Below are 15,960 nucleotides of genomic sequence, written 5' to 3'. Positions count from 1 at the left end.
CACAGTATGCGGTACATGGCTATGACGTCAAAGCTCCCGTAACCTTCGGAATCCCTGCCACAGTCCCAAGACAATGAAGAAGCCAAGGAGAACCACAAGGCACACATGCTGTCACCTGCCAACATTGCACCTCTGAACCTGACGAGTGGGAGCAGTCACACACACATACACATGTCTCAATCACTGAAAGGTACCACCTAGGGACAACTACATGATATTGCGAACAAACAAGTGCCATGGGGACCCCTGACTGTGTCCCATCTGCGTCTGACCACATCATCACCACTCAGAACTGACAAATCCCAATGATAACACAACAATGAACAGTAGTGTGTCATGCACCCACATATCTGGCAGCCCAGGACAAAGATGTGGGATGAACACAGGACAACTCAGCAAGCATCACCAACAGGAACATATTAAGGGAACACAGCCTGTATAGAAAAAGGGATGTGGACACACACACACATGCTCACACAACACACACCATGGGCCCTGGCAATGTCACGGAACAACACACTTACTTGAGGGGACTCAACTCCTGTGGAAGCTCAGCTGTGCCAAACATAGTCCCAGCAGGTCTCAGTCAAGTCAGCAGAACACTTGGTCAGTCAGCCATCAGTTACCACCCAATGAAGGCTCTGGTCACATCAGTCTGGGTACGGGAGTGTCCCTTAAGTCATCTGCACATACTCAATACATATGTCTACCAAGTTGCACAGAGGACACAGTTGCTCCTACACCAATGATGCCCACACCTGCATGTCCAGTGGAGATGGGCCCACAGTCAGGGAAATAGACAAATTGGACAATGGGAAGCACGTCATATGTGCATGGGTGCAAGCCACAGATGTGACCATGCAAATGAAAAGTTTACATCTATGTGCAAAAATTGTTAATCATGACACACCCAGTTTGCTGCTAGGATGACATGGATACCGACCAGAATAGGATACATATCTCATGGACCACATGGAGTACATCACATCAACACCTCAGTATTCAACATTGAAAATTCAGTATTATAACAGCAAGGTCAAGGTAAACATCATCAACATAATGTACAGCTAAATCAAATTCACAAGGATAACAACAAATGCTTTATTCAGCAAATTTGAAATTCAAATGCAAAGTCCATGAAAAACAAAGGCCAATGGCCAGTCCATATCTAAAGTCCAAATAGGGTGTGAGTGACAACTGTCACACGTTGCTTGCCTGCACTGCTAAGGACAGGGGACATCCACTTGGAGGGGCATACATGGGGGCAGGCCTGGCACCGCAGGGACAGGATCAGGGCTCAGCAGAAGGAGGCAGTGAAGGGGTGGTAGGTGCAGGAGAGTCACTGGCAAATGCAGTGGAGGTGTCTGACATAGTGGGTGCCGTCCCAACTGTGGGGTACAAGTCAGATGGTGTGGGTGCAGGCACAACTGCAGGGGGCAGGTCAGATGGAGTGGACTCCACTGCAGTGCCTAACTCCATGGGAGCGGAATGGGGTTCAGGTGAGGTCGGCAGGACAGAGGGGGTGGCCCCGGTCCCCACACCAGTGGCACAAACAGGCTGACTGGGGGGGGGGTGGAAGAACAAGTGGTGGGGGGAGGGCCTGAGCATTTTGGGGATGGTGTATCTGTGAGTGGGGGAACCTGGGGCAGGGTGTGGCGGGGGAACCTGCGGAGTGGTGGCCTGGGGGATGGAGGACAGAGACTGTCGTGGAGCTGCGGGGCGGGGGTGGGTTCTTGCTCTTCCGGGGGGACTTGCGGGTGGGGGCCTCAGTCTGCCTGTGCCTGGGGGAGGGTGGCACTCCCCTCTGTGTGTGGGGACTTCCTCTTCACCTTGTACGCTGGATCTGCTGGATCGGTGGGGAAGAGGCCAAGGTCACAGAGGAAGGCCTTCTTGGGAGATGGGGTTGCAGGTGAGGCAAGGGAAGGGGTCTTGGAGGGAGAGGTATCAGAGGACTGCGGAGTGGTTGTGGATGCCTGTTTGTGTGTTTGCAAACCGTCCCCTGTGAGTGTGGTATCAGTCCCCTGAGGTTGCTTGCGTGCACGTTGAGACATTGGTTTGGGTGTTTGTGTGCTGCCCATCTCTCTGGGTTTGGGTGAATGTGCTGGTGTGTGTGTGCTTGGGACAGGTAGGGTCCTAGGAATTGTGGGTGGGGCAGAGGTAGGAGGGGTGAGGGACTGTTGGACACTGCTGCCGTCAGGAAGGAGGCCATGGACTGATTGGTCCTCTGTAGGGCAGACATGCCCGATGACATGCCCTCCATGAACGACACCAGTTGTGTCAACAGACTGGTGTGTGCATGGAGGACACTCAGCATTGATGTCTGCCCTACATGGATCTGTTGAAGCAAGTCCACATTCTCCACACTCAGGGCAGCAGGGGGTGCAGGAGCACGGGAGCCTCCACAGACCTCTGGGATGGGAGCCGATGGGAGGGTGGTGGTGGTGTTGGTGGTGGCGGGGACAGCCTCACTAGCTGGGGTTTGGTGGCTGCTGACACCCGCCTCCACAAGGGAGTCATCCTCCGAGCTGCTGTGGTCCTCAGCTGGGTTGTATGGTGCTGAGGACTCCTCGGTGTGGCTCAACTCGCCCTCCGTGCCACTGGGTGCCTCCAACTCCTCGCTTGCTGTCCCAGTCTGGCTCTGCGGCTCCACCTGGTCCGTGGCGCTGTCCCCTCCTGTGGCCGTGGATGTATCTGGATAGAATTAGGAAAACCAGACCAACTTTAGTCACCTGCACTGACCGCACACACCACAGTGAGTACAGCACATCACAGGCCAAGCCCTGGCATCATCATCTGAACACTGCTCAAAGTGCTCACACTGTTTTGAATAAGCCAATTGTCAGTCTGACCATCAACCATGGCACTCATATCCCTCCTGGACTTGCACCCATATGTCTGTTGCATGTTGGATGCTAATACCCCAATGTGCAGACATGCACCACCTACACAGTTGTTGGACATACAAGTGAACATGTAGAAGTTTGTCACTATACACACATCACCTCTCTTGCCACTGACTCAGTACAGGTGTCAGGAAGAAGGGATGGCCAGTCTCATTTTACATGCTTGTGATGCATACCAGCACCACACACAATGTTGTTCTCATGTCCTGATAGTCAATGCCACAATGGGGTGCATGGAGCACATTTGACTCCAATGCAGGATCCCTCATAGCAAGTTCAATGCCATGTCACAGGCATGCCTGGAAAGTCAGTCATCACTGTCTCCTGTCTCAGGGGCATGGCATCCAGACAACAGTCTGCACTGTGTCACAATCATAGGTCATGGGTAAAGCAAACTCTGCAGCTGACAAGTGCACTTGTCTATCCCCTGCAAACAACATATTCCGGACTCTGATGACCCCACATCATACAAATCAGACATATGAGTGACTGTGAACACAACTCCCTGAACATGAGCACCTCACAGTCTGTTGTGAATGAAACACAGCTGCCTGAACTTCACAGTTGCATACACCATTGTGCACTGTCAAGTGATCACACACCTATATGTCACACAGGTCTCGTCTCCTATAGTCACATCTCAGATGTCCTGCTGACCCTCAAACTCATGAACACCCCAGTTGTCCTGAAAAGGAAGCCACACCACAATGACACAGAGGCAGACACCTGAGGGCACATGTCACTAACCACAATCTGTAAGTTGATACACTGGAGTGGGAGTACAGAGTGTTTTTAAATGCCCTGGAGTAGGCATGACTGCCCAGGTCTATGTGAAACAGTGTATAGCCATGGACAGTAGGCAGGTGGCTAAGCAAGTGTGACACACTTGATATACATACTCCTGAAGCCCCAAAATTGGATTCACCTGCTGCATGGGTGTGTTTTAAATACCCCAGGCACATGTGGCGAGTCAGACCAGCAATTGGGACACATATCAAAGGCACACACAGATCACATGTCAGATATCAGGCATTGTGTAAACAATTGACCCACCCACGAAGCACACAACAGAGTTCCGGTAACAGATGCTGTCCGGAACCTTAAGCATAGCTGACTGCAGGGACACAGTGCCCAAGTGAAACATGTCACAGACTGTAGGAGCCACACCTGTGGATCAGATGAGGAGGGTGCATTACACAATTGAGGGACATGAGTCCTGGATTACAAGACCGACGTAATGTGGAAGTGTAACCAGGCCAAAAGACTGCAAATAGCATGTCAGACATAGTTCACAGATTAAGCTTGGACTTACCCCCTCCTTGCTGCTATCTGGCCTTCAGCTGCTCATCCAGGTCCGGGAAGATCACCGCCAGAATCCTGAGCATGTGGGGGGTCAGGGTCCGGTGTCCGCCCCTCCTGCGAGGAGGCGACAGCTTCCGCTGGACCCTTACGATCCTCCGGGTCCAGCCCCGAAGGTCCTGCCACCTCTTCTGGCAGTTGCAGATCCAGCGCTTGTAGACCCCTACTGATCTAACTGCCCAGGGGATGGTCAGCTAGATCTCGTGCTTCTGGTGGGCATCAACCTGTGAGGATGACAAAGTGAAAAGGCCATTACCACACATGCCACATATTTGTGCTGCACACAGTTGGATATACATGTAGTCATCACAAAGGCAAATGAGGTACACAGGTAGTGCACCCATGGAAATGGGCAATTGTCCTGCATGTCTGACTTGGTAACATTGCCTGGAAAGTTAAAGCTTGCACAAATGCACTTTTGCTGCAGAACACCTGTTCATCACATGTACCTACACACTATGGGGGTTGAAAGTACTCAGTGAGTATGCTTGCCACTGGAGTACTCACTGCTAGTCAGACAACATGCACAATTAGGAAGGCAGTGGGCTGCACACTCACCTGCCCCCCTGGTTTCCCATACAGCTTGCAGTACTGTGGAAGGAGCCCGTCCAGCAGGGCCTGGTTCTCCTCCTCTGTGAAGGCCGGGGCTCTCTCCAGAGTACGTGCCATAGCAGTAGCCAGAGGATGCAGAGATAGCAGCAGTGGTAGCAGAGATGTGGTCCAGTAGCATGTAGTGCAGGCAAGTGAGCTCTCTGGCGGCCAGCCAGCCTTATATCTGTGCTGCAGAGGCAGAATCTGTGCCATGTGTCCTAAGTGATAGGTCCAACACGGTTGCATTCTATTAATCTGGCCAATCCATGGAATTGTACGACTCGTACACGTCTTCCGCATCGTTCAAAATTTCACCTTCATGACACCCTAGGAATTGCAACATTGTTGTAGGCAGCCAACTGAATTTCCAGCGCACGACTCGTACAAGTTTTAAATCCGTGTCCGTCTCCATGACAGTCCATAGCCAAGGAGTTCGCACGGCTCGGTCAACTAACTGTACAACGCGTAGTTTGAAAATCCGCATGCACCCGTCTCCATGCGATTCAATGGGCTATCAGTGCGCACGGCTCGGTCCATGCCTGCACGACGCGTATGCATAAAAGTCACCCACGTCGATAACATTGCAGTCACTGGCCATGGTGTGCGCATGGCTCGGTCCATGCCTGCATGACGCGTATGCATAAAAGTCACCCGCATTGGTTGACATTGCAGTCACTGGCCAAGGCATGCGCACGTCTCGGTCCATGCCTGCACGACGCGTATGCATAAAAGTCACCTGCGTCGGTTCACATTGCAGTCACTGGCCAAGGCGTGCGCACGGTTCGGTCCACAACTGTGCGATGCGTCTCTGTAGAAGTCACCCGCGTTAGTTGACATTGGTGTGACTTTTTAACGGATTCCACACACAATTACTTGCCAGGGACTCAGGTGCACACCTACCACACCACAGCATGTGCCACACTGTACCCCATGGCATGTAAGCCTGCATTACTTGTGTGTGTAGGGGGGCAACATTTGGTTTGTTGTGTGGCACTTTGGTGCAGCCACTCCCAGGCTGTGCACAGGTTCATGGGAACAGAATCTTTTGTGTGTTGTGCACACTACCACTGTGATGTGCAACTGTACAGTTGTGGGCATGAGTCATGGACACAGTTGCAGATTGGATATGTTTAGGACATGTCACATACACCCTGAGTCCTGGGTGGGATGGTATGTATGTCACAGCGAGACCCATAGCCACAATTCTGATGTACACCCACAGTCTGTGTGCATGTTGTGTCTCAGATGTGTCTGATCCCATGTGCCCAATGGGAGACAGTCTCCACATCCATGTGGTTTGTGCATCAACATTGATGTGTGTGTGTCTCAGAGACGTCCATGTATAGCCTGCAGAGATAATCTTAATGTGAGGTCGTTGGTTAAACATCATCTGGACATCCATACTCTACTTGTGGAAGAAAGCCCCGATATTCTCTTTATGTCGGAGACATGGCTGCATGATGATGCCGTGGCTGTGATCAATCTAGCCCTCCCGGTGGAGTATGTGATGTATACGCATAATCGTAACTCACGAGGTGGTGGCATAGCGGCCATGGTTAATTCATGTTGTTCGTGCCTATGGACGGTTTTGGACAGTCAGCTGCGAAAGAGTTCATTTTCGCATTTCTGTTAGTCCACATTTTACGTTTTCTGGACTACTTATTTACCGCCCACCAGGTCCAGACGCGGCTTTTAGAGCTGCCCTTCCTGAAGCTGTTAGTGCTTTAGCGCTAAAGGCTGCCAATTTTAGCATCTTAGGTGACTTAAACTTGCATCTAGATGCTTTTCATTCTCCTGCGGTATGCAGCGTCATTGCTGATCTGGAAGCTCTTCAGCTATTTCAGCTGATTAAGGACAGCTCTCATATTGGTGGGCATATTTAGATCCTTTCTTCACCAATTTATCTATGGTGAAAGTTCTGCCTCCCAGGCCTATGGCCTGGACTGACCACCATCTAATAGAACTGAATCTTCGGATCGATGACCCTCCTGTTAGATCAGCGGCGCCGGTGTCTTTTAGACGCCCCTGGAACAAACTAAATTTAGCTGATTTCCATCAGCTTCTCAGTCGACATCCTTTGGACTCTTTCACTGACGTTGCGGTGGGCTATGATCACTTATGTAGCTGGCTGTCGAGTGCTCTAGACTCCCTGATTCCTATCAGGAAGTGTAAGCGTCGATGTACCGGACCTAGCCCTTGGTATGACGACTCACTTCGGCTTCTAAGGAAATCCTGTAAGCAAGCTGAGAGAGTCTGGCGCAAGTCATATCAGCCTGGTCTAAAATCACTGTACCTTGCCAAGATAAAAATTTATCATAGGGCGATTTGTAAAGCCCGTGCTGCTTATTTTTCACGCGAAATTAGCTCGAGCTCCAACTCTACTAAGCTAATATTTAAGGTACTTAAGGATCTTACCGCTAGTAGAGCCCCAGCTGCTGATATTTGTTCAGCCAGTCACTGTGAAGGCTTGGCAGCCTTCTTTGTGGAAAAGGTGGAAGCTATCTACCGTTCCTTCCCTAGTTCATCCATCTGCCCAGAGAAACGGGTTCCTGACTCGGAAACTACCTTGGGTTTGTGTTCTTTTCCTGAACTCTCGCTGCATGAATTTGATAAGATCGCAGGTAAAGTCAAAACGGGATCCCCTATGGATCCTCTTCGACCTGCTCAATTCAGGGAATCGGCATCACTCTGCTTCCCTTTGCTCTGCGAGCTTGTTAACCTATCTTTGAAGTCGGGCTCCGTTCCGGACAGTTGGAAACAGGCACAGGTTATGCCTATTTTGAAAAAACCCGCTCTTGATCCTTTAAAGTTCGAGAACTATCGCCCCATTTCTCTCCTTCCGTGGGTGGCAAAATTGACCGAGGCCTATGTTAACACCATCCTTTGTAATCATATCCATTCTGCTAATATTTTAGATTCTTCGCAGAATGGATTCCGGCCCGGCCATAGTACTGAGACCGCGCTTCTCTCTATGGTTGAATATCTGCGAACTTTGGTCGACTCTGGTCAAACGGCGGCTCTGGTACTTTTAGATCTCAGTGCCGCGTTCGACACCGTCTCCCATTCAATTTTATTACAGCGCTTGGTTGAGACTGGTGTCGATCATGTGGCACTTGACTGGTTCCGATCGTTTTTATCTGGTCGGACTTTTAGGGTTGTTACCCCTCCTTACCAGTCTGAGCCCCATTCCATCACTCAGGGTGTTCCTCAGGGATCGGCCCTTAGCCCCACACTTTTTAATATCTATGTCCAGCCGCTGGCTGCAGTCATCAAGCGTTGTAATTTGACTATGGTGTCTTACGCTGATGACACACAGCTAGCGGTTGCGATTAGTGGGGCATCTGACCTAGAAGCCACCATGTTCTGCGAGGGAATTAGGTCTGTGGCCCGTTGGCTGACAGATAACTGCTTGCAATTAAATGCAAAAAAAAACGAGGTGCTGATTGTTGGCAAGCAGAGTCTAGCCTGGGGAGATCGTTGGTGGCCGCCGGAGCTTGGCCCTACCCCCCTTCCTGTTACTGAGGTAAAGAATCTGGGCATTTGGCTGGATTCTAAACTTAGTTTTGTTTCTTATACCAAGAAAACTGCTGCCACGTGCTTCGGGATCCTGCGTAGACTTAGACCGATCTTTAAATTTTTCAATGCTCCAACCAGACAGCTTATTGTACAAGCTACTATTCTGTCTCGGCTGGATTACGCAAGCTCTCTTTTGCTTGGAGCCAATCAGGCCGAACTCTGCAGATTCCAACGAGTTCAAAATGCTGCTGCTAGAGCTCTGGTCGGCCTGCCTAGATCATGCTCAGCAAAAAGAACTATTTCTGGTCTACATTGGCTCCCGGTTTCTCAGAGAATTAAGTTTAAGTCTCTATGTCTCGTGTTTAAGATCTTGAAATATTCTTCCCCTCCGATTCTCGAACAGCTTATTTTACCATATGTACCATCGCGGTCCCTAAGATCTTCAGGTTCGCATTTGGCTATAGTCCCACGCTTTAAAAGGGTTCGGGCCGGTGGCCGCTCTTTTAGTGTACTAGCTGCCAAGCTGTGGAACTCACTTCCTGCCCATATCCGCGCCATCGACAAACTTTTGACTTTCAGGAAGGCCGTTAAGACCTATCTGTTCTCAGGGGGTGTTTAGGTCTGACTCGACTCCTTTTCTTTGAATCGTTGTTTGCCAGTCTGTTTGTTCAAGAAGCGCCGGGACGCCCCTTTGCTGGGGCAGCTGAGCGCTATATAAAACCAGGTAACATAACATAACATAACATAACATAACAGGGGCTACTACCTGTGGGACTCATGGTTGTTTTGTGGCGTGTACATGATACACCATGTCATGCCAGTGTCCATATGGCAATACAGGGACCCTGGGTATCTGCCTGTCAAAGAGCTGTGATGCCTGGGAGACATCAGTCCTCACTTGTCACTGTGGTGTGTGTTTGTAACGTGACAGCAGTACATAGGTACTGTGACACAGCCTAATGATTTGCCATTGCACTGCATGGAACTTACGTAGACATGTGGACTTGAGATGTGAGATGATGGGCATGTAGGTGACATATGTGTCCATACCCAACACACACCTCAGTTCATTGTGTATTGTCATGATGTATCATGTGATATTTTGCTTGGTAATAGCCACATGGGTGGATGAATCAACAATCTTTCTTTGTTCATCTCTGTACTGCAGGGCACCAGCTGTCTATAGACCGTTCCCAGACCTTGAAACCATGCTGGAACGCGACTGCATCCGACGGTACCGCTTCACCAGGCCACTGATTGGAGTTGGCAGAGCAGTTGGTGCCACATCTGCTACCTGGCCGGACATACCCTACAACACTGACCCCAAAGGGGAAGGTGATGGTAGCCCTGCACTTCTTTACTACCGGTACCTTCCAGTACACTGTGGCTACTGCTGGTGGTATGTCACAAACTATGTTCAGTCGTGTGCTTCGCGATGTCTTGTAGGGGATGCTGCATTTCCTTGACCTGTACATCAAGTTTCCTAGCCCAGGTCAACTCAGTGACATAAAGGCTGCTTTTTATACACTGGGGAGAATGCTGAACGTCATCGGATCTATTGATGGTACACATGTGGCCCTGATACCACCACAGGCACATGAGAAGACATACCGGAACAGGAAACATTTCCACTTCATCAATGCTCTGGTGGTATGTCTAGCGGACATGTGTATCACACATGTGTGTGCATGTTTCCCCGGTTCTGCGCACGATGCCTAAATCATGAGGAGTAGTTGCACTGCAACGATGATGTCACAGATGCCAAACCAGCGTGCCTGGCTTGTCGGTGTGTACTGACTGTTTACCATTGTGTGTGTTTGGCAATGTTGTATTCCACCCTCTTTCAAAACTCAGCTAGTGTGCAATTGTTTGTATGTAGGTGACTCCGGATACCCCAACATGCCATGGTTGCTGACACCCCTCAGGAACCCTGTGACACCAGCCGAGATGCGCTACAATGAGGCACATGGTCGGACCAGGAGGGTGATCGAGCGGACATTTGGTCTCCTGAAAAGCCGCTTCCGCTGCCTGGACAAGACCGGAGGGGCCCTCCCATATGACCCTGCAAAGGTGTGCAAAATTGTCATTGTATGCTGCATGCTACACAACATGGCAGTGCGGAAGAAGTTGCCTCTCATCCAGGATGTCGATGACATACATCCGCCACCTGTGGAGTATCCTGGCCTGGGCCACGATGCCAGTGATGATGATGATGAGGTTGACGTCTGCACACAGCTCATCAAGAACTTTTTCACCTGAATGTGAGTTTACAGGGTTGTTATGTCAATGTATTGAGTTAGCCTGAAATGTGTTGGTGCTGCTCTGTTGCTGTTTGAGTGTGTCTGTGTGCTACTTGACTGGATGTGTGCAGTGATGTGTCCTTTCAGGTAGTCTGTACTCCACAACAGTGTTGACATGCTAACTTGTTTCTGTGTAGATTTCTTGTGACATGTTTTGTGCATGTGTATTGCATTTCTATCCTGTTCTGCTGTGCTTTTGACTGTGTCTTATGTATGTCCTTCCCAGGGTACTTTGCCTGTTGTTTGATCAACTCTGACCCCCAACACCCAGAATCCAATCCCAGGGTGGAAGTTGTCGATTCCCATCAAGTGATGTACCACACACCCCTGGACTTCAATTCTTCAACACTTGGTGACCGTGTGTCCACTGTCACATAGAATTACCTTGCAACTGTTGTGGAATAAACATGTTGCTGATGTGTAATGAACCTGTGCTACACTTTGTTATGTGCGTGTCTGTCTTCCCACATCTGACTGACATTTGCTTACCTCACCTGTGGGCTTGTTACCACTGACTGTGGATAGGTGTGGTGTCTGTGCATTCCACTGTATTTCTGGTCAACAGCATTGTAGGCGATGAGTTACATGGCCATGGTGAGTATGTGTTGTGGTGCCCTAGTGGTGTGTCTCCCTCATATGTGTCACATCACCATGACTCACATAACGGTGATCACATTGCTGTAGTAGTTAGCATGCACTGTGTTCTTTAGCAGATCATCTCCATGACACATACCAAGTTGGAATCACAACAGAGGCAAGTATAGTGTAATGGTGAGTTTATTTACAAATGTGTGAGGATAGTGCAAAGGATGGTGGGTGCTGTACATTGTGTTTGGAATCCAAAGTTCACAGATGAGTTGGAAGTGTTGGTAGCTGAAATGTCCAGAGTAAAGTCCACAGTCATCTGCTACATTAGATCAACATATACCCTCCATGTCATGTTGGCGAGTTGGGTTATAAACAACAAGGTGAACGGTTTGCACACAAAGAACATTTTCCAGAACAGTTTTTGTGTCCCTGGGGGATGTGCATGGCCATCTGCGTCTCACTTGTCCTTCTTCGGACAACCCCTCTTCTTCTTCCGGGGGGGATCCTCAGGTGCAGGCGGACTTGCCACCAGAGTCATCCTCCCTCCCTGTGGCATTTGCAGACCTAGCGGCAACAGATGTTGGCACACAGGGAGGTGTGGACATGTTGGTGCTTTATCTGGCGTAGGCATTTCAGTATGTCCCTATGCACCGCAGTAAGTTCATCCCACTTGGACTACATGCGAGCATGATGGGCAGCCTGCTCCTGTTGTATGTCCTTGAGGATCCCCACTACCTGGCCGAATCCTCCGGTGCTATCCTGGTACGCATCTATGATGCGTGCCAGTTGGGGGTCATCATGCAGTCCAGACCCCTCTGCAAGCCGTGACCTTTGCCTACCACCCCTAGCCACACAGGCAGGACCTGCGGTGGCACGCACAGGTGACTCTGGGCCCCCCTGGGTGTTGTTACTGGTGGTGTTGTCCGTAGCTTCCTGGGTGGCCTGTGTCTCTGTGCTGTCGGAATTCTGTGTCCTTGGTCTGTCCATGTTGGTGGGGGTGCTCTGTCTGTTGCCAGATGTTGGAGGCGTGGGTGCAGGGGGTGCAGATGTTTGTACTGCTGGTGCTGCATGATGACTCACACCGGAGGTGCCAGGTTGTTCTTCGTCATCCGAAGAGGACAGAGACTGATCCACGCCAGGGAGCTCAGGGTCCACCGGAGTCTGGGACAAGGACTCTTCTTCGTTTGCTGCTGTGTCCCCAGCACCACCTGTGTTCGGAAGAGACACACAATGTAAGTTATGTTTCTACAGGCATCAATGGTTCACATACATGACACTTGCAACTGTACGTCAGGATGCGTGCCTGTACACTGCATTGGCCAAAGTTGTCACGGACAGAGATTGATATTGTTGTAGCACATTGTCCAGCCAACATGAAGCATTTCCATGTGCATGTCGAAGTGTGTGCATGACCAGCTCATGTATAAATTTGACTGTACATGGCCAATGCTACTCAAGGGCCATCACGTTGCTGACACAGGTGTGTCATTCCTGTACACATTTGACCTTTAACGAGGACATACGTGCAATTCCACTTAGGATATATTGCAAGATTGGGGCATGTGTAGTAGCAGTTTTTGCTAGTCTTTGTGTGGCACATTGGTGTGTTGGTACAACATGGTCACAGTCCGGTATGCCTGTGATCTCTTGGGTGAATGTGTTTTCCTGTGTTCCTAGTTCCCATCTCATTACATACAAGTGATGATGTCACCGCAGCTAATGATGCTGGTGCTGAGTTTTGTACGTGCAGAAGTGATTTAACTTGTCAATGTTCTCCATGGTGATATGGATTGAGCAAAGCAGCTCTCTGGCTTTTCCATGCTCATGACAGTGATAGCCAGTGTTGTGTGTGTTGCAGTTTTGCTGCTGTGAGAAGCATGTCTCCTCCAATGCAGTCCAGGTTAGACCTTGTGTCTACAGTGTCTATGACAGTGAATAGTGTGTTGTGTGAAGGATGCATATGTTGCAGAACGACGTAGGAGTGGAATGCAGCTCACAACAGCACCTAGTGTGAATGAGACCATGCTACAGTGTTAGGTATATTGGTGTGTCCATTCCATTCACTGTCAGATGTCCCCTGTCAATGATGTATATGTGAGTTCCTGTGTGTTTTGTGCAATGTACCATATATGGCTCTCCACACTTGTCATCTACAAGACACACCTCCCCAGCCAGGCCAGGGGGCATCCCTGGACACTATCCCCAGACAATGAGTTTGAACATACGGTTGCAATGGCTGTGAGTGCGAACGTGTTTGGGTTGGCCAGTGCATATGTGTGATTTGCAGCCACATCATTTATCAGGCCCATGTGTCAGCCATCTTGCCCGGGCATTTACTTTGTGAGTGACTGGTACCACGTGTGCAATGTGTTTTAGCAGAGAAGGTGTGTGTATTGCCAACATCGGTGGTATTTGTTTTTAAGTCAGGAACTCCTGCTCCCCCAGGCCAGTTATCCCATCATGAAACGTGACACCATTGCAGTGGGTGCAGGTTAAGGCTGTCAGTCAGTGTTGTCCTGTTTGTTGGTGCCCAGTTACCAGCAGGGCACTGTGCTCCCCACAACAGAGCCCAGTGTCAGACATCTTGTCAGTCCATTTCCACTCCCTGTGAGGTGAGCATGGTTCAGTGTGAGCTTGCTGGGCCCTGTAGGTGGGTGGGGATTGTCTGTGACTGCAACTCCCATCATGCTCTTGGCTACACCCCCCTTCCCAGCATGCCCATACTTCCTTCTGACTCTGCTTCCCTATGAGGAAGTGTGACAGCAATGGCAAGATGGCTGACAGTGCAGTCCTGTTGTCTGTTGGTGCCCAGTTCCCAGCAGTGCCTTGTGCTCCCCACAACAGAGCCCAGTGTCAGATATCTTGTCAGTCCATTTCCACTCCCTGTGAGGTGAGCATGGTTCAGTGTGAGCTTGCTGGGCCCTGTAGGTGAGTGGGGATTGTCTGTGACTGCAACTCCCATCATGCTCTTGGCTACACCCCCCTTCCCAGCATGCCCATACTTCCTTCCTTTTGACTCTGCTTCCCTGTGAGGGAGTGTGACAGCAATGGCAAGATGGCTGACAGTGCAGTCCTGTTGTTTGTTGGTGTCCAGTTCCCAGCAGTGCCTTGTGCTCCCCACAACAGAGCCCAGTGTCAGATATCTTGTCAGTCCATTTCCACTCCCTGTGAGGTGAGCTTGGTTCAGTGTGAGCTTGCTGGGCCCTGTAGGTGAGTGGGAATTGTCAGTGACTGCAACTCCCATCATGCTCTTGGCTACACCCCCCTTCCTAGCATGCCCATACTTCCTTCCTTTTGACTCTGCTTCCCTGTGAGGGAGTGTGACAGCAATGGCAAGATGGCTGACTGTGCAGTCATGTTGTTTGTTGATGTCCAGTTCCCAGCAGGGCCTTGTGCTCCCCACAACAGAGCCCAGTGTCAGATATCTTGTCAGTCCATTTCCACTCCCTGTGAGGTGAGCTTGGTTCAGTGTGAGCTTGCTGGGCCCTGTAGGTGGGTGGGGATTGTCTGTGACTGTAACTCCCATCATGCTCTTGGTTACACCCCCCTTCCCAGCATGCCCATACTTCCTTCCTTTTGACTCTGCTTCCCTGTGAGGGAGTGTGACAGCAATGGCACTATGACTGACAGTGCAGTCCTGGTGTTTGTTTGGCTACAAGTCCAAAAAGAGCCCCTGTGCTTCACATAGCAGAACTTAGTGTGGTGTATCTTTGGGTGATATTTCAATAGAGTATGAGTCAGGTGAGTTGTGTGGAGTTTCTGTTGAGGGGTGTGTGTGGCGAAACATGCTGGTGAGTATGGTCAGAGCTGTCAGTCCTCATTTCCACCCGGCCAGATATCCCACCATGAAACGTGCTTCCGTTGCAGGGCGTGCAAGTTGGCTTTCAGGATGTCAGGCAGTGGTGTCCTGCTTCTGATTTGAGCACAACCCCTACCAGGGCCTTGTGCTCCCCACAGCAGAACCCAGTGTCAACCATCTTGTCAGTTATTTTCCACTCCCTGTGACGTGAGCATGGTTCAGAGAGGTCTTGATGGGCCAACTGGGAGGAGGAGCATTATCTGTGACTACAAATCCCATCATGATTTTGGATACACTCACTTCACCAGCATACCCACTATTCCTTCCTGTCAGTCAGCTTCACTGTGAGGTAGTGTATTTGTGGTGGCAAAATGTCTGACAGTGTTTATTTAGATTTGTGCCACTGCCTTGCTCTATTTGTTGGTAGGTTTGTACATGTCATGACACAGTTACAAGTCACTATGAGATGGCAGGTATTGAGTTTGTCTGACTAGCATACACATCTTGGGATGATTATTGGTTACTGTGGCTTTGCTAACGGTGTATGGTTTCACTGTCCCCTTGACAGTGATGTGTGTGTATTGCCACACAACATTGAGTATATTGGTTGTGTACTCACCAGGATCTGGTATGTCTGATAGACCATGGACTGTCTCTGGTGGTAGGATGTCCCGCACCATCTCCTCCCAGGACCTGAAGTATACTGGTTTGGCAAGAGGGCCACCACCAGTGCGCTGACTCAAGGCATGATCCTTCTCAATGAGCTTCTTGACCCTCCTGCGCACATCATACCACCTGTTCTGGATGTCATCCTTTGTGCGCAACATTGGTGCTTGTGTGTTGACCTTGTCCACAAACCTCGCCCACATCTGTGTTCTGTAACATGGGTGTCCTTTGGACCAAT

General features: G+C 50.1%; 1 protein-coding gene across 5 annotated transcripts in view; it reads right to left on the bottom strand.

The window, feature by feature from the left end:
* SNED1 (sushi, nidogen and EGF like domains 1) overlaps positions 1-15,960 on the bottom strand; it is a 3,096,442-nt gene that overhangs the window by 1,019,966 nt on the left and 2,060,516 nt on the right. The gene's annotated exons all lie outside the window — the stretch shown is intronic.

The sequence above is a fragment of the Triturus cristatus genome, chromosome 11 (genome assembly GCF_964204655.1).
Source record: "Triturus cristatus chromosome 11, aTriCri1.1, whole genome shotgun sequence".
Classification (NCBI taxonomy): Eukaryota; Metazoa; Chordata; class Amphibia; order Caudata; family Salamandridae; genus Triturus; species Triturus cristatus.
Note: the sequence above shows the minus strand (reverse complement) of the source record. Positions and strands in the feature narration are given on the sequence as shown.